Source organism: Ranitomeya imitator, chromosome 2 (genome assembly GCF_032444005.1).
Source record: "Ranitomeya imitator isolate aRanImi1 chromosome 2, aRanImi1.pri, whole genome shotgun sequence".
Taxonomy (NCBI): Eukaryota; Metazoa; Chordata; class Amphibia; order Anura; family Dendrobatidae; genus Ranitomeya; species Ranitomeya imitator.
Window position 1 is genome coordinate 750,407,460 of NC_091283.1, and position 19,869 is coordinate 750,427,328.

The following is a 19,869-nucleotide window of genomic DNA, read 5'->3' on the forward strand; positions in this document are numbered from 1 at the left end:
TAACAAGTTTAAACAGGTGCCATTACTACAGGTAATGAGTGGAGGAAAGAGGAGACTCTTAAAGAAGAAGTTACAGGTCTGTGAGAGCCAGAAATCTTGATTGTTTGTTTCTGACCAAATACTTATTTTCCACCATAATATGCAAAAAAAATGATAAAAAAACAGACAATGTGATTTTCTGGATTTTTTTTTCTCAGTTTGTCTCCCATAGTTGAGGTCTACCTATGATGTAAATTACAGACGCCTCTCATCTTTTTAAGTGGTGGAACTTGCACTATTGCTGACTGACTAAATACTTTTTTGCCCCACTGTAACTTGCATCTATTTCTGAAAATATAAAATAAAGTTTTTGAAAATTGTGCAATTTTCAAATTTTTTATTTTTATACCGTTAAACCAGAGTTATGCCACACAAAATAGTCAAGGAATAACATTTAGCGCATGTCTACTTTACATCAGCACAATTTTTGAAATATCCTTTTATTGTTAGGAAGTTGATCAGCAATTTTTCCAGCAAAATTTACCAGGCCATTTTAGGAACCAAATTACATTTGAAGTGATTTTGTGGGATCTATATGACAGAAAATACTTAAAAATGACAACATTCTAAAAACTGCACCCCTCAAGGTGCTCAAAACCTCATTCAAGAAGTTTATTAATCCTTCAGGTGCTTCACGAGAACTAAAGCAATGTGGAAGGAAAAAATGAAAGTTTTGCTTTTCCCCACAAAATGTTATTTTAGCCCCAAATTTTTCACTTTGAGGTAAGACCAAAAACAGTTTTTTATTCACTTTCTTACGAGCGCAGCCATACCCCTAACCTAATGTAGTCAAAAAGTTCTCTTTGGACAAACGGCATGGCTTGGAAGGGAAGCGGCACAATTTGAATTTTGGAGCACAAATTTGGCTCTATTTAGAATAGATTGTCATATTTGCAGAGCTTGTGTGGTTCAAGAACAACAGAAATCCCCCATAAATGTATTTTTGTAAATTATACCCTTTAATGTATTTATCTAGTGAGTTATGAGTAGTTTGATACTACCATTTTTATATAGTTGATGCAACACAAGTTTGAAATTTTTTAATATGCATTTTTTCTCTGTTGATTTTATGAATCTTTTTTTGTACATTCTGAGGAACACACCTCACATTTTATTGCACTAGTCTTTCAATGTTCAGAAATACATCTAATATGGCGCTAATGTAAGACTGGACTTACCCTGGAGGGGCGTGACTAAGCAGCTACCTTGATGTTCGTTGGAGCCTCTAGCGGTGAGGTCAGACTTGTGCAGCAGGTAGCTGCCAGGTGCCACTCTAGGGCGACATCCAGCCATAGCTGCTGACCCCAAAGGGCAGAGACGCTACTTCTGCTTCTCAGACAGAACAGGGCGGACACTTGGAACAAGTTCAGACAGGAGAGCATCTTGCGGCAATTTTAGACAGGACAGCCTCTTGGAGGAAGTTCAGAAAGGACGGCCTCCTGGGACAGGTTCACACAGGACGGCCTCTAGGGACAAGGTCACACAGGATGGTCTCTAGGAACAAGTTCACACAGATGGCCAAAGGGACAGGTTCTCCCTGTGCAGGCAGGGCAGCCACAGGGATCAATTCACAGTTCTAGTTCTATTCAGCCCACAGGGTAGCAGATAGGTACCGCCGATGTGACCACGGGGTATGGACACTGCCGAATCCGTTACAAGAAACAAGGGCAAACTATGGCGGACTCACGGGTACTCAGGATATGGGCACGCTGACCCTTTAAAAACAGTGGAGCACGTGTACCCGTGCCCTAATCATGCCACCGAGACACTGTGCGGCATGCACAGAGGTGGAAGAAGGTAGGGACAGGGTAACTGTAACCTGGGTAACTGTATTCCAGCAAGGACAGATTATTATAGAGAGGTGATATCACACAGAGGATGAGTATTTACGTGGGTAACTGTATCCCAGCAGGGACAGATTATTATAGAGAGGTGATATCACAGAGAGGATGAACTGTATCCCAGCAGGGACAGATTATTATAGAGAGGTGATATCACAGAGAGGAGGAGTATTTACCTGGGTAACTGTATAACAGCAAGGACAGATTATATAGAGAGGTGATATCACACAGAGGATGAGTATTTACCTGGGTAATTGTATCCCAGCAGGGACAGATTATTATGGAGAGGTGATATCACAGAGAGGATGAACTGTATCCCAGCAGGGACAGATTATTATAGAGAGGTGATATCACAGAGAGGATGAGTATTTACCTGGGTAACTGTATCCCAGCATGGACAGATTATAATAGAGAGGTAATATCACAGACAGGATGAGTATTTACCTGGGTAACTGTATTCCAGCAGGGACAGATTATTATAGAGAGGTGATATCACAGAGAGTATGAGTATTTACCTGGGTAACTGTACTCCAGCAAGGACAGACTATTATAGAGAGGTGATATCACAGAGAGGATGAGTATTTACCTGGGTAACTGTATCCCAGCAGGGACAGATTATTATAGAGAGGTGATATCACAGAGATTATGAGTATTTACCTGGGTAACTGTATCCCAGCAGGTACAGATTATTATAGAGAGGTGATATCACAGAGAGGATGAACTGTATACAAGCAGGGACAGACTATTATGGAGAGGTGATATCACAGAGAGGATGAGTATTTACCTGGGTAACTGTATCCCAGCATGGACAGATTATAATAGAGAGGTGATATCACAGAGAGGATGAGTATTTACCTGGGTAACTGTATTCCAGCAGGGACAGATTATTATAGAGAGGTGATATCACAGAGAGTATGAGTATTTACCTGGGTAACTGTACTCCAGCAAGGACAGACTATTATAGAGAGGTGATATCACAGAGAGGATGAGTATTTACCTGGGCAACTGTATCCCAGCAGGGACAGATTATTATAGAGAGGTGATATCACAGAGATTATGAGTATTTACCTGGGTAACTGTATGCCAGCAGGGACAGATTATTATAGAGAGGTGATATCACACAGAGGATGAGTATTTACCTGGGTAACTGTATCCCAGCAGGTACAGATTATTATAGAGAGGTGATAGCACAGAGAGGATGAACTGTATCCCAGTAGGGAAAGATTATTATAGAGAGGTGATATCACAGAGAGGATGAGTATTTACCTGGGTAACTGTATCCCAGCAGGGACAGATTATTATAGAGAGGTGATATCACAGAGGGGATGAGTATTTACCTGGGTAACTGTATTCCAGCAAGGACAGACTATTATGGAGAGGTGATATCACAGAGAGGATGAGTATTTACCTGGGTAACTGTATCCCAGCATGGACAGATTATTATAGAGAGGTGATATCACAGAGGGGATGAGTATTTACCTGGGTAACTGTATCCCAGCAGGGACAGATTATTATAGAGAGGTGATATCACAGAGGGGATGAGTATTTACCTGGGTAATGGTATCCCAGCAGGGACAGATTATTAAAATTTAAGATTATTAACACTTATTGACATTTCACCTCTGTTAGATCTGGATAATTGTATCCTATAAGTGACTGATGACTATAATTCATGTGGATTATTTTTTTTTTTTCTAATCTGGGTAACTGAATTCCATTGAAGATTGATCAATACACCTTGCATAATCCCTTGGTAATAGTCTGGGCATTATATCCCAGCAGTGATTAGTAACCATTGATCCATAAGAAACATCGCGTTGACTATAGGTTATAGATAAATGTGTCCCAGTAATGCCTGACTACCACCAGTGTTTTAAATTTCACATTACCGTATTATTAATTTTATCAAATAAACGTTATTTTTTGTCTTTAGTTTGGGTTCATTTGCCTTTGGCAATTTGTAAATAGTGTAGAAATTACCCTACACTGATTCCTTGAACAGTTTTTAGTTGCTCTGTATGCAATATGCATACTCAGGGGCACAAACTGTCGAGTGGGTGTGTCCGTCCAGTGGGTGCAGCAGTCCAGTGGGCGTGGCCTCACTTCATACACTTGTATAGCATGATGGTGCGCCCACTAAATGACTTCTGGCCGGGATTATGCAAATCACAAACTTCACTTCTGTTTCTGGCTCAGAAATGTGCGCGAGGGGGCTTCAAATGTCTGCAGTCACACAGAGTGACTGCAGACTTATTGTTTTAGACTGGACAACCCCTTTAATAACTAATCAGTTATGCATTGGCAGACTACATTCTCACTCCCTCACTTAATACATATGGCTTTCTAAAAGTTTAGCTAAAATGCATTATTTATTAACATCTGAGTGCAACTTTCAGATATGGCAGATTTTTAGTGAATGTTTTATACTAAAAATCAACAAATGTCAGCGAATGAGGCTTTTAGTTACATACAGTGGAAAAATCTGCCTGGATTTTAGAGCCTACAGAGTTATATGTACTTATGTTGCGTATATCATATACAGTATATTATGCTACATGAAGATGTACTCTTAGGGTATATGTCTTTTTCAGGCGATTCCATCTAAAACCTGCCTAACCTGCAAAACTGCCGCAAAAATGAGCATAGTACATAGCAATGTGAAAATGACATGGTGGTGCACATGTTCAGTCCATTTTTCTTCTGTTTAACTGCTTCTAGGGATCGGAAACCATGAAGGGGTTAATAGAAGTGGCATGCTCAGTCTTTCCATGTTAGTTATAATTTACATTTTAGAGAAAAGATGTGGGCGGGGGAGCCACCAAAATGACAGTTTTTTTACACTATTTTTTACAGTGCAGTTAAGGACCCAATGGAGAACTCTCAAAGAATTTACATGATGCTTTTTATTCAGGCAGAAAAAAATGGGAAAAAAAAGTCTTGTGTCCTATGGGAAATCAATGGGACGCTTTTATTTAAGTGGTCGTTGTTATTTCAACAAATTTTCCCTAAATCAATAGTAAGATGAACATAAGAAACTATGCAACATATCTTATTATCAGAAAAATCTGCTTCTTTCTCAAGTTATGAACCTACCTTCTTCCCATTCCATTGCCTCCTGAACTCACCATCCACTAAAGACAGCCAAAATCTGTCTTGGCTAAAGCACAATGGACTGCAAGGACAATGAGGTCTCAGGTTACACCTCCCATACCATATAGAGGGCAGTGGAGTGAGAGACCAAAACAGACAGATTGAGCTACAGCTTTAAGCAAATGTATTAGCTCACTCCAGAGCAGGACACACAGCTACACAGCTTAGTACTACTGTATATGGTCTTCCATGTTACTGCTGATGCTGCTTAAATCTCTTGTGCTTCTGAGAAATCAATCTTTGTTTGTATTGTGTATGGAAGACATTTTGCAAAAGCAATTAGTCTCCAAACACTGGCTCAGAGGCAATGGAAAAGTAGGGCGTGCAGAGGGGAAAACTGTTGAAAAGTACCAGGTACAATTAATGATATGGACAGATATGGTGTTATTACGCACGTATGCACACATGACAGCTTATTCTGAAAAAATACCTGAAACGATATGCCTGCTTTCAAGGAAACCTGAACCTGTCTTGCTCCCTAAACCAAATCCAGGCAAATTAGGTATCGCCAACACCGTAAAAGCGAAACAAAACAAAAATGGCGGAATTGATTTTTTTTATCATGTCATCCTACGTGAAAGTTTTCCTGTTTTTCACTACTTTGTATGGCAACTCTCATACAGATATGTTGACGGAAAAATAACAGGAAGTAGAAGGGGGAAGAATGTAAAGGTAAAAGGAAAACTGACTGCGGAGACAAGGGGTTAAATGAACAAGTGAATATGAATGTATAACTTCAATGCATAATCATCAAAATGTATATTTTACTAATTAACTTTGGCAAAGCGTTCGTTGAATTGTTATTTCTAGCTCACTGATTCCCCCATAGTATTACGACAGTAAACAGCGAATAAGGGAAACGTTTGGTCCTTGGTGACACCATTATGGCTTTTTGTCTCTGCCACATCTTAAGTTTGACATCTGATCTGACATATTCGCGTTTGACAAGCCCGTGCCTCACTGCAGGAATGGGTGAGTGGGACATGGGCAGTGGGCTGGAAGGAATCGGTTAGAACAATGCATAATACGTTCTCGATCCCCCAGTCTTGTTCCGCCAGCTCTCCGTGCTCTCTGACATGCCTTCTGATGGTTGCTAAGCAACCTAAATAGTACCACTCCGCATGGGCTCAAATGCAGGAGACAGACTTACATTTCTCACAGCAAATCTGTCAGGTTTGGAGTCATTTAGGAAGAGGAAATATGTGCTCGGAATCAAAATCATAAACTGCAATGAATGCGGACTTTTCCGTGAGAAGCATTGCATTGGAAACAGAGACAGAGCTAAGCCTTCTTGTGACCAGGAACGGCCGGTTGGCTTCAATATTTCGCTTGTTCCTGTCGGTGATTATTTTTAGCCTCCGCATTCATTTGTGAATAGGAATTGCATATCGCTATATGTGTGTATTACAGTAATCGACCAAATGAAGATGAATTATTCCAGGCAATGCACGTGGGAGACAACCAGCGGACGCATGCATTCTCAATTAAATGGACACAGTTTAGAAAATATATTACATTGTGTAGCTGAAAGCTAAAATGCCGCATTGGGCAACAGTGTGTGGGGGTGAAAAAATATCACCTTAGGCTCCGAGAAAAAAAAGTTGATGAACAAGCACGCCTTAGGCTACGTTCACACTAGCGTTGTGCGCCGCTGCGTCGGCGATGCACAACGCACCGAAAAACGCGTGCAAACGCACGCAAAAACGCGGCGTTTTTCGACGCGTGCGTCGTTTTTTGACGACAATCGGACGCAAGAAAAATGCAACTTGTTGCGTTTTCTTGGTCCGACGCTAGCGTCAAAAAAGACGCACATGTCGGAAAACGCAACAAGCAAAAACGCATGCGTCCCCCATGTTAAACATAGGGGCGCATGACGCGTGCGTCGCCGCTGCGTCGCCCGACGCTAGAGCGACGCACACTAGCCGAACGCTAGTGTGAACGTAGCCTAATGCGAAGTTATTACTTGTCATCCATCCTTTTCAGTTCTGTAGGCTGGAATCACACTTGTAGTTTTTCATGCAGTTCTTGAGCCATCCTTTACATTTTCCATTTCCTTTGAACTCCTCCACTACTAGTTTGGCTTAAAACTGCCACAAACACCATGTATGATTTCTCCAGCCAATCTGGGGGGAGGCACAGGACAATAATGGTGCAGATGGAATCATTACTTTGAGGGACTGTACACCAAGAAGGCACAAAAATTCTAACCTGCATAAGGCTATGAGCAGAATTAGCAAGATGTCCTTTCAAAATGATAGGAAGTCGCTATGGAAAGTCACCACGCTGAGTGTAGTGGGATAGCGGTGGCGTTCCAAAAATAAGACCCAAAAACGTTAAAGTATCATATGTAGAGCCTGAATTCTGATCATTATGGAAGGACATCTTGCTCATTCTACTTGATTGGAGGGTACATGTACGATTCACTATACATTACACCAGGGGTGTCAAACTGCATTCCTCAAGGGCTGCAAACAGGTCATGTTTTCAGGATTTCCTTGTACTGCACAGGTGATAATTTAATCACCTACACACATAATTATTACAGCACCTTGTGCAAAGCTAAGGAAATCTTGAAAACACGCATGGTTTGCGGCCCTCGAGGAATGCAGTTTGACACCCCTGCATTACACCACTGTGGATACTGAATTTTTTGGTGTTTTTTTGGTATTCAAAGAATGCTTTTCGTGGGATTCTTATAGATATGATACCTTTTACTGTCTAGCAAAAATGAAATAAATGATGTTACAAAGCAAGCTTTGGAGACTTCTTAGGTCCCTTTCTCAGGCTTGGTAGAATAAAGTTTCTGAAGAAACACAAACATATGCACAAAAAAAGAAAAGAGGCATGGTATAATAAATGATCATTTAAATAAACAAACTGAGCTCAGAGAATGAATTCTGAATTCATGAATTAGATTAGTGATGTGAACGTTTTATAGTCCCAATATCCAAGTAAGATTAGAGGCCAGGTGCCCTCACTGTCTGTGGAGCAGATTCCTCAGATTCTGTAGTGAGTCATAAATGCTCCGGACAGATTAAAGGTACCGTCACACTGAACGATATCGTTGCTTTTTGTGACGTAGCAACGATATCGTTAACAAAATCGTTATGTGTGACAGCGACCAACGATCAGGCCCCTGCTGGGAGATCGTTGGTCGCTGGGGAAAGTCCAGCACTTTATTTTGTCGCTGGATCTCCCGCTGACATCACTGAATCGCCGTGTGTGACGCCGATTCAGTGATGTCTTCACTGGTAACCAGGGTAAATATCGGGTTACTAAGCGCAGGGCCGCACTTAGTAACCCGATGTTTACCCTGGTTACCATTGTAAATGTAAAAAAAAAACACTACATACTTACATTCCGGTGTCTGGTCATGTCCCTCGCCTTCAGCTTCCCTCACTGACTGTGAGCGCCGGCCAGCCGTAAAGCACAGCACAGCGGTGACGTCACCGCTGTACTTTACGGTCGGCGCTCAGTCAGTGCGGGAAGCTGAAGGCGAAGGACATGACCAGACACCGGGAATGTAAGTATGTAGTGTTTTTTTTTTACATTTACAATGGTAACCAGGGTAAACATCGGGTTACTAAGCGCGGCCCTGCGCTTAGTAACCCGATGTTTACCCTGGTTACCCGGGGACTTCGGCATCGTTGGTCGCTGGAGAGCTGTCTGTGTGACAGCTCTCCAGCGACCAAACAGCGACGCTGCAGCGATCGACATCGTTGTCGGTATCGCTGCAGCGTCGCTTAGTGTGACGGTACCTTTAGTCCTTGTGGATGGAATCAAAGACTGTAATAAGTTTGTATTCCCAAACCCTTCAATGCTTTTGTGATTTAAAATTGCCTTTTAATATGATAACTTTCATATTGTTTATGTTTTGTCCTGGACCACAGAAAGGTTTGGCCACCGGTAAATGTTTCTTTTTTATCTGTAATTGTGTAGCGATAATGAGACCTCATCCTTGCTCTCAGTTTCTGTCCTGTGTCTCCCCCATAGAGACCCCAATAGGACACATAGTGCACAGTATTAAGTGCACCACATTAGAAGAGGAACATGTGAATGTCCCGGGGAATCTCGTGTTCATTTCCTCCAAATAATGATTCCATATTGATGAATTTAGAAGTAAAATAGGAACTTGTAACATTCTCCTTTCCAACCATTGAGGGTTAAGCGACCATTTTTCTTTTGTTTGAATATTAGTACAGATTCGAAATACAAATCTCACCTTCCCTGGTATACATAGGCTAGCAGTAAACTTTAAAGGGTTGCTCCACTACTTTTATATTGATGACCTATCCAAAGAGTAGGCCCTCAATATCAGATAATGCGGGCTGACAACTGGCACCCACACCAATGAGCTGTTCTTGGTGCCCGCTGGATGTTAGCAGCTGCGAAGCTGAGCACCACAGCTCCATCAACTGTGCAATGGCCACTGCTAGATACTGCATATTCACTCCCAATCTACTATATAATTGTCTAAGGGTCACTTCCGTCTGTCCTTCTGTCTTTCTGTCTGGCACGGATATTCATTGGTCACGGCCTCTGTCTGTCATGGAATCCAAGTCGCTGATTGGTCGTGGCAAAATGCCCATGACCATTGCCACGACCAATCAGCGACGGGCACAGTCCGGCGGCAAAATGGCCGCTCCTTTCTCCCCGCAGTCAGTGCCCGCTCCATACTCCCCTCCAGTCAGCCCTCACACAGGGTTAATGCCAGCGTTACCGGAGCGCGATGTAACGCACTCTGGTAACGCAGCTATTAACCTTGTGTGACCAACTTTTTACTATTGATACTGCGTATGCAGCATCAATAGTAAAAAGATCTAATGTTACAAATAATAATAATAATTAAAAAAAAAAGTTATTCTCACCCTCCGACGTCGCCCTTGGTCCTCGGCAGTGCAAGCGGCAGGTTCCGGTGCCAAGGATGCTACGCGAGAAGGAGCTGCCATGATGTCACGGTCATGTGACCGCGACGTCATCACAGGTCCTGCGCTCATACCAACCCTGGGACAGGAAGCTGCCGCGTGCACCGTACACAGGCACCAGGACTACAAGAGGCCCTCGGAAGGTGAGTATATGTTTATTTTTTATTTTACGTCACTGGGCAATATACTACGTGACTGTGCAATATACTACGTGGCTGACCAATATACTACATACTACGTGGCTGGACAATATACTACGTGGCTGGGCAATATACTACGTGGCTCTATGCTGTATACTACGTCACTGGGCAATATACTACGTTACTGGGCAATACACTACGTGGCTGGACAATATGCTACGTGACTGGGCAATATGCTACGTGGCTGGGCAATATACTATGTCACTGGGGAATATACTATGTGGCTGGGCAATATACTATGTCACTGGGCAATATACTACGTTACTGGGCAATATACTACGTGGCTGGGCAATATACTACATGACTGGGCCATATACTACGTGGCTGGGCCATATACTACGTGACTGGGCAATATACTACGTGGCTGGGCAATATACTACGTGGCTGGGCAATATAGTACGTGACTGGGCAATATACTACGTGGCCGGGCAATATACTACGTGACTTGGCAATATACTATGTGACTGGGCAATATACTACGTGGCTGGGCAATATACTACGTGGCTGGGCAATATACTACGTGACTTGGCAATATACTATGTGACTGGGCAATATACTATGTGGCTGGGCAATATACTACGTGACTGGGCATTATACTACGTTACTGGGCAATATACTACGTGACTGGGCAATATACTATGTGACTGGGCAATATAATACGTGGCTGGGCAATATACTACGTGGCTGGGCAATATACTACGTGGCTGGGCAATATACTATGTGACTGGGCAATATACTATGTGACTGGGCAATATACTATGTGGCTGGGCAATATACTACGTGACTTGGCAATATACTACGTTACTGGGCAATATACTACGTGACTGGGCAATATACTATGTGACTGGGCAATATAATACGTGGCTGGGCAATATACTATGTGGCTGGGCAATATACTATGTGGCTGGACAATATACTACATGACTGGGCAATATACTACGTGGCTGGGCAATATACTACGTTACTGGGCAATATACTTCGTGACTGGGCAATATACTACGTGGCTGGGCAATATACTATGTGGCTGGGCAATATACTACGTGACTGTGTTATATACTACATGGACATGCATATTCTAGAATACCCGATGCGTTACAATCGGGCCACCATCTAGTCAAATTAATAAAAGTGAATCTGCAGTACCCAGCAGCAGCCACTACACAATTGATAGATTTGTGCTATTAAGTTCAGCAACTGCTAATATTTAGTGATGAGCGAGTATGCTCATTACTCGAGATTTCCGAGCATGCTCGGGTGTTCTCTGAGTGTCTTGGACGTGCTCGTAGATTATGTTTGTGTCCCCGCAGCTGCATGATTTGCGGCTGCTAGGCAACCTGAACACATGTAGGGATTGCCTGTTTGTTAGGGAATCCCCACATGTATTCAGGCTGTCTAGCAGCTGCAAATTGTGCAGCTGCAGAGACACAAACATAATCTACAAGCACGTCCAAGACACTCGGAGAACACCCGAGCATGCTCAGAAAACTCGAGTAATGAGCACACTCGCTCATCACATCACTACTAATATTTGGTTGCCACTGGCACCAAGAGCAGTTGATCAGTGGAGATATCAGATTTCAGAACCCCCCCGATCTGATACCGATATTGATAACCTATCCTAAGGATAACTCCTCAGTATCGAAGTAGTGGGGCAACCCTTTAAGGAAAGTGTTGATTTTTTTAAATTCTGAGTTTCCATATTTTAATGCAGATACTTGAGTAATTCACAGATAAATCTCCAACTATTGGATGTGTAGTGGATTTTGACCTATCCAATAAACTTAGTAGGGAAATATGACAAATCTGCAACTATTCTGTGACATAAATTGATCATCTACTGTAGCAAGTGGAGGAAAAACTTCTTTAGCAAATGGATGAAAATTGTTTAAATCCACTTGGCTGCTACTACTGCGCCACCCGCAGACCATCATACAGTATGATTCCCCCTCATTATGATGTACCCATTAATCCTCCACAGTATGATGCCCCCACAGCCCATCATAAAGTATGGTGCCCCGTGCACAGTACGATGTCCTCCACAGCCCTCCACACACAGAATGACACCCACATGGTAGCAAATATTACCATTAATAACGTTGGTGAGCTCCTCTTTTTTTATGACACCCACATAGCTCCTCTACACAGTATAATGGACCCAGACAGTAGGACAGCCCTCACAACCCACTTGCAGAGTATTATGGCTCCACAACTCCTACAGCCACCAATCACTCCTACAACTCCTACAGCCCCCAATCAGGTTTTAAAAATACATCAGATAGGGATTATATACATTAGATAGGACTGCTCTATTATGGGTATACCTTGACGATTGGTGGAGCAGCTTAATAAACATTTTTTTGCAAAAAAAGTATTAACTAAATACCCTGTATTTTTTTCATTTTTTGACTAGCACTTGCTTATTTACTGTTACTTCTTTACAACAGAGTATTTTTGACCTCGCTGTGCTCTTTTTGTGTCTTCAAGTTTCTTGGTGGTGTGAACAGGTTTCTACAGACTTGCTCACTGTGCAAGTAGCCCATTTGTTTTTGGCTTTAGCCCCCAAACAGTGTATGATGACCTCCATGGCCGCCACACACTGTGTGGAGTGCTACACATTCCCCTCCACATTGAATAACACCTCCTCCTCCACACACAGTATGTTAACCCCCACAGCACTCACATACTGTATGATGGCCCCATGTCACCCCCATGCACAATATGATTCCCACATAGCCCCCTTCAAATTCACACCACAAACACTGACTGATCATATAAAAACTCAGCCCCATTCTCCCGATGCGCTGGTCCAGTCTATGCACTGTGCGGACTGAGGTTCCTTGCAGCAGGCACGATCTATTGATGTCGCCGCACCTGCTGCTACAAGACTCAGAAGCACAATCTGAGTGGTGAAGCAGTGCTGTTCGGCCCCGGACCCTCCCAACTTATCTGTCTCCAGGTTTTTGCAATGTAATTTGAGAGCATCATGATTTAGTAGCAGAGACCCTGATTACAAATATGTGTTACCTAAGGTACCTTCACACATAACGATATTGTTAACGATATCGTTGCATTTTGTGACGTAGCAACGATATCGTTAATGAAATCGTTCTGTGTGACAGCGACCAACGATCAGGCCCCTGCTGGGAGATCGTTGGTCGCTGAACAAAGTCCAGAACTTTGTTTCGTCGCTGGATCTCCCGCGGACATCGCTGGATCGGCGTGTGTGACACCGATCCAGCGATGTCTTCACTGTGGTTGAAAGTGGATATAAACCTGGGTTGATTTTCCCATGCCATTGCCTTAGTTTTATCTCCTTCAACCAGAAGATCATTTCTCCGTGTATGTTTCGCTCTTAAATACCCTCTTTCAACCACAGATGGGAGGAGATGAGGCGGATTTTTGACAAACACTGGTCGGTCCTCACTACCGATCCTACGTTAAGGGATTGTCTATCGACACGACCTCTTATGACAGCACGTAGAAGTAATAATATCAAGGACTTATTAGTACATAGTCACTACGTGGCAAAACCCCAAGATCCATTTAGAGCAGGAAAACAAAAGAGTGGCTTTTTCCCTTGTGGGGATTGCCTTGCCTGCAGGAACATGGTCAGATCCTCAACCTTCACCTCTTCTGATGGTACACGCAAGTTTAAAATTAAAGAACATATTACTTGCAGTACAACATTTGTGCTGTACTATGCGACCTGCACGTGTAAACTCATTTATATTGGTTTGACATCAAGAGAGTTGCGTGTTCGTGTACGTGAACACGTGCGTGATATCAAGGCAGCTAAAGAGGTGGAGGCTTTGGAGGATTTGAAACCAATTCCGAAACACTTTCGGAAACACCATAATTGTAATCCAAGGGATCTTAGAGTATGGGGAATTGAGAAGATTCATACAGGCATAAGAGGAGGTGATGCCAAGCAAAAACTGGCACAAAGAGAATGTCGCTGGATTGCTGTTTTGCACACACTTGCTCCAGCGGGCCTTAATGAACAACTTAGTTTTAGTTCATTCTTATAGGAACTGTCTCCGATTTTTAACATGTTTGTATTTATTTGGTGTTGTGTGTTGGTTTTTTATGTGTATTTTTTGATTTTTTATTAATTAATTTCTTTTTTTGAATTCTTTAATATTTTAGTTGATTTATACTTACCATACAGTTTGATGTGCCATTGAACGGAGCTCGGGTTGCCTCAACGAGGTCCATATTGGATTCTTGGATTCTTTTCTTCTCTGATGCCCCTGAATTCACTGCACCTATGAAAGAAATGGACTATTTATATATATATTTTTGTTTGCATTTCATTTTTCTTTGTCATAGATTATGCACTTTCATTGTTATTTATTAATTTGTATCAGTTTTTATAATTGTTTTTAGGTTTTGTTTATAATATTGCGCTAATTATTTATGGAGTGACCTGTATTCACATACTGCACTTTTACATATGTCACTGAAAATTTATTATCTATTGGCATATTTGTATAATGCCTCCTATTGATTCATAATATCCTTTTAGGGCTTGGTTTGAATGAAATGTACACGTATATGCCAATTGCATTATATACATCACTTTTATTCATGGGCACACCGGAGAGGATGGAATCGTTGTGGGTTGATTTCCCCGTATTTTTTCTGGTCCTTACATGTGTAATTAGGTACCCTTTGCCTCCATGTTCTGTTTGGGTGTTGTGTCCCTCCCACATCCAGCTATAGTACCTCCCACACAGCTAAATACCGCTCCACTGTGCGCATGTCGGCTGGCGTTTGTTATCTGGGGCATTGTGGGCGGCGCCTATTGATGACGCGTGCGGCTCAGTGACGTCAGTGCGACGGAACTGGCCGCGGCGCCATCTTGGAGGCCGCCCGGGATGCAATTCCCGGTCGGACGTGCGGTGACATGCGCCGCACCAGGTGGATCATATCTCATTAGGATTGAGCACGTTTATAAGGCACATCTTTGACCTGTAGCAACACTGCCCCCTGACGAAGCTGACGCGAAACGCGCGTTGGGGCCACCGTGTGGGTTTCTCCTGATCACCAGTACCTGGGTAAGGATTAATAGGGCTTATTTATGGCAGTCTCTCCCTATTTGGGTTCTGGCTTTAGAAGATTTATTAGGACTTGTGATATTTAGCCTGTGCGCAGGGCTTGTTGTACTTGGATAAGAGCCAGTTGCACAATTTATATAGGAGCCTTACATCTATGATCCCTTTTCCCAGTTATTGTTTATGTTGTGTTGCACTGTGCACTTTACAAATACAAAATCTGGTATCAGGAGTGCCCACACAGTGTCGTTTTCCATCTTTTGCTACCATCTACCCCCCTTCTTTTGATTCATATGTTATGTATATTTGAATTATGATTTTTTGTATGTCTTTTTGGCTATGGATGCCACTTTTATAATCAATAAAAATATATTTATGGACTTTAACTCCATTTGTTTTCTGTCTACTCCTCCTGTACTGGCTGTGAGCGTCGGTCAGCCGGAAAGCAGAGCGGTGACGTCACCGCTCTGCTTTCCGGCCGCTGTGCTCACACAGACAGTACAGGAGGAGTGCAGAGCAGAGCGCCGGGGACAGACAGCGGTAGGTAAGTATGTAGTGTTTGTTTTTTTTACTTTTAGGATGGTAACCAGGGTAAACATCGGGTTACTAAGCGCGGCCCTGCGCTTAGTTACCCGATGTTTACCCTGGTTACCGGCATCGTTGGTCGCTAGAGAGCGGTCTGTGTGACAGCTCTCCAGCGACCAAACAGCGACGCTGCAGCAATCCGGATCGTTGTCGGTATCGCTGCAGCGTCGCTTAATGTGAAGGGGCCTCTAGTGGGCTGTGATTTTGTATTTCAACACCATCAGTGTTTTATCAGCAGGAGATTATCACTACAGGACAACTAACCTACGGCATCTTAAGGTACCTTCACACTGAACAACATTACAACGATAACGATAGCGATCCGTGATGTTGCAGCGTCCTGGATAGCGATATCGTTGTGTTTGACACGCAGCAGCGATCTGGATCCTGCTGTGACATCGCTGGTCGGAGCTGAAAGTCTGGAACTTTATTTCGTCGCTGGATCACCCGCTGACATCGCTGAATCGGCGTGTGTGATGCCGATCCAGTGATGTGTTCACTGGTAACCAGGGTAAATATCGGGTTACTAAGCGCAGGGCCGCGCTTAGTAACCCGACGTTTACCCTGGTTACCATTGTAAATGTAAAAAAACAAAAAACACATACTCACATTCCTGTGCCTGTCACGTCCCCCGACATCCGCTTCCCTGCACTCCTCCTGCATCCTGTGTCAGCGCCGGCCGGCCGTAAAGCAGAGCACAGCGGTGACGTCACCGCTCTGCTTTACGGCCGGCGCTTACACAGGGTGCAGGAGGAGTGCAGGGAAGCGGACGCCGGGGACGTGACAGGCACCGGAATGTGAGTATGTGTTTTTTTTTTTTTTACATTTACAATGGTAGCCAGGGTAAACCTCGGGTTACTAAGCGCGGCCCTGCACTTAGTAACCCGATGTTTACCCTGGTTACCCGGGGACTTCGGCATCGTTGGTCTCTGGAGAGCTGTCTGTGTGACAGTTCTCCAGCGACCACACAAGGACTTTCCAACGATCACGGCCAGGTCGTATCGCTGGTCGTGATCGTTGGAAAGTTGCTGAGTGTGACGGTACCCTAAGTCCAACCATGCCCCCAGCACTGATTAGTAGCTTTACGTCATGATAACTGCTGACCCAAGTAAACTAAGTGATACATTGCTGGAATCAGGATCTCTATCTCTACATCATACTGCTCTAGGATTACACAGTAAAACCTGCTGACAAATTACATTTAAAGTTTTCTATGAACTTGCTTTTCCTTTTTGCGTTTTTTAAATTCACTGCCAGACCATGTGTCAGACGTAATTGCTTTAACATATAAGATGTAGGTAATGCCATCTCACATGTATTATTTTATGTGTAATTGTGCTGTACATATTTAGTTCTATACTAGTCAAGTTCTTCAGCTGTATAGAGCTCTCTGGTTTTTTTTTATTTTGTGTTTAGTAATATTAATTTCAATTTGTTTTGTTTTTATCAGACATACAAACTTTCATCCAAGATCAAAGTATCTATTTAAAGCATTTCCAGATGTGAAATTATGAGGCATAAGGCGACTGGTAAGTTACAAAAATTACATATTTTTTTTGCTTTTGTCTTGATAAATTAGTAAGCCGTACAGTTGTGTTTGAAAAAGAAAAACAGTACACCATCGAAAGGTTATCTTATGACTAATCTTCATACAAGATGTCCCTAAAGGCTGATAAAAGATGGGACAATGTATTCTACAGTGTATAAAGCATAATAAATACCCTATTTTTATTGATTATTGTTTCCATCTTGGTGCTGCTATTCTTTTCTGAAGATGGCCTCTCCATAAGCTGATAATAAAGGCTCTTCATACTTCCTCTGCAGAAAGGGGTCTTATCAACTATTCTGCCATACTTCTTGGGAAGCTCTGCTTCTTCCCGGACAAAGAAAGGAGTAGATTTTTCTATTATGCTATGTTCAAACGTTGCGTTTTTTTCAGCGTTTTTTATGCAAATTTTCATCTGCCTTTCACAGTACCAGCAAAGTCAATGAGATTTCAGAAACCTCATGCACACAGCTTGTATTTTTCCTGACTGTTTTGTCATAAGAGCTTGTTTTTTGCAAAATGCAGCATGTCACATCTTTCAGCATTTTTCACCCATTGAAAGCAATGGGTGGTGCAAAAACGCTGTAAAAACTAAGCAAAAAAAAACCACAGGTGTCAGGCTTTGCTGCATTTTTGGTGCCAAAACGTGTTGAAGTTGAATCAGATTTTTTTCATGCACACAACTGTATCAGCATGCACAAGAGGCAAATGTACCCTGACAAAAACACAGTAAAAAGAAAACACACCAAAAGCACAGCAAAAACTAATCTAAAAACACAGCAAAAAACTAAGCAAAACCTGCTTTTTGTAAGCAGCTTAAACACAGTTAAAAGTTGGCTTAAAAAAAATTAGCAAAAACATAACTTGTGAACATAACCTTAAAGTGGTTGTCCAGTGCTTAAATTATGATCGTCTATCCTTGTTATACAGTGGAAATTCAAGCCCCTCCACGCATCAGCTGTTGGACCCCCAGTGATCACCTGTTTGCAGCAGGATATACACATTGTGCAGAGTTGGAGCAGCATGGTTCCATACAATGTGTCATAACAATATATCAGCAATATAAAGACTGGACCAAAGCATCACTATGCAGAGTCCTGTCACTAAGGAGAGTTATTGAGAGTCTACCAGCACTCTGCTGATTAGTGGATGTGCACTTTGTGGGCATTTTTAATAGCATCTAAATATAAACATCGTTAATGTTCTGTGATCTGTACTATGAATATCGTAACATGATGTACCGTACACCAAAAAACATACAGTACATCCTCTGACTTTTCAGCAGATTTGACCTCCAGTAACAATTCTACATTAATGTCACCCAATTACATATCTTTTCACGTGCCAGCACCACTGCACAACTACAAAACACCACTGATTGTGTGTAAGGCCTCTTAACGATGCCTGCTCTTTACTTATGTGTTCTATGCGTGCTGTCACCAGATGGACACTTAACCATTGTGGTGTTTTTCTTATGTGTGTGTTTTTAGCGGATTGTACTGTATATCCGCAAAAAAATAAACAAGAGATGTATTTGTTATCAGAGTCACAGATCAAAATACACTTACACATGCAGACCCATTGAAATGAATGGGTCTGTGCACGTCAGTGTGTTTCCACAGACTGTGTGTCCGTGTCACCCATAATGTAGACATGTCCGTTTTTTCCAGCAGCGCGGGCTGCAAAACATCCTGCACACGTCCACGGCACACAGATAACACACTGGGATGTAATGCATGTTACACATCCCAGTGCCTGAGAAGCAGCGGTACAGTAAGCGCTGTTCCCTGGTACCAGGGTGCTGAAGGCGGCTCTCATTATTCTCCCCTGCTCTGCCGGCAATCAGCAGCCTGTAATAAATAATTATTTATATATTTAAAAAAAAACAGCGTGGGGACCCCGCTATTCTTGATAAACAGCCTTGCTGAAACTGACAGCTGAGGGTTGCAGTTTGCAGCTGTCAGTTTTGCCTGGCTGGTTATCAAAAATACAGAGGAACCCACGCCGGATTTTTTATTTATTTATTTATTCATAGCACAGGTGGCCGGTGATGAATACTCCCATCAGCTGCCTCCTGCTCTCGCTGTTATTAGTGGCAGAAGGCATCAGCTGATGGGAGTAATAGTCTCATCAGTCACCGCCTGTTGTCACTGTGATCAGTTGAATACAACTCTCATCATTCTCCCCTGCTCATGTTGATGAGCACTCGGCACCAGGAAACAGCGCTTACTGTACTGCTGCTTCCCTGGTGTCGGTGCATGTGGTACTGACGCATTACACTGACTTCTCTGGTACCATTTTTCCGGTACCGGAAATATCAGGACATGTGAAACCGGCCTTAGACAGCACACATTGTCATCAAAATACAATCCGTGTGCTGTCTCTCTCGCTCTCTTTTTTTTCTTTAAAAATGCGTCTTCTACAAATCAGAAAAGAATCTGTTTAATTGCTGAAGATGATTTATGTACACTGGGTATTCCTGAGGCTGGGAAACTGCTAAAGGAAGCCCAGAACCGCATGGATAAAATT

General features: G+C 42.7%; 1 protein-coding gene across 1 annotated transcript in view; it reads left to right on the forward strand.

The window, feature by feature from the left end:
• Positions 1-19,869, forward strand: part of PSD (pleckstrin and Sec7 domain containing) — a 631,535-nt gene that overhangs the window by 22,529 nt on the left and 589,137 nt on the right. Inside the window, exon 2 of the mRNA XM_069753283.1 lies at positions 17,245-17,323. The gene's annotated coding sequence lies outside the window, so the exon portion shown is untranslated. The remainder of the gene's footprint in view (positions 1-17,244; positions 17,324-19,869) is intronic.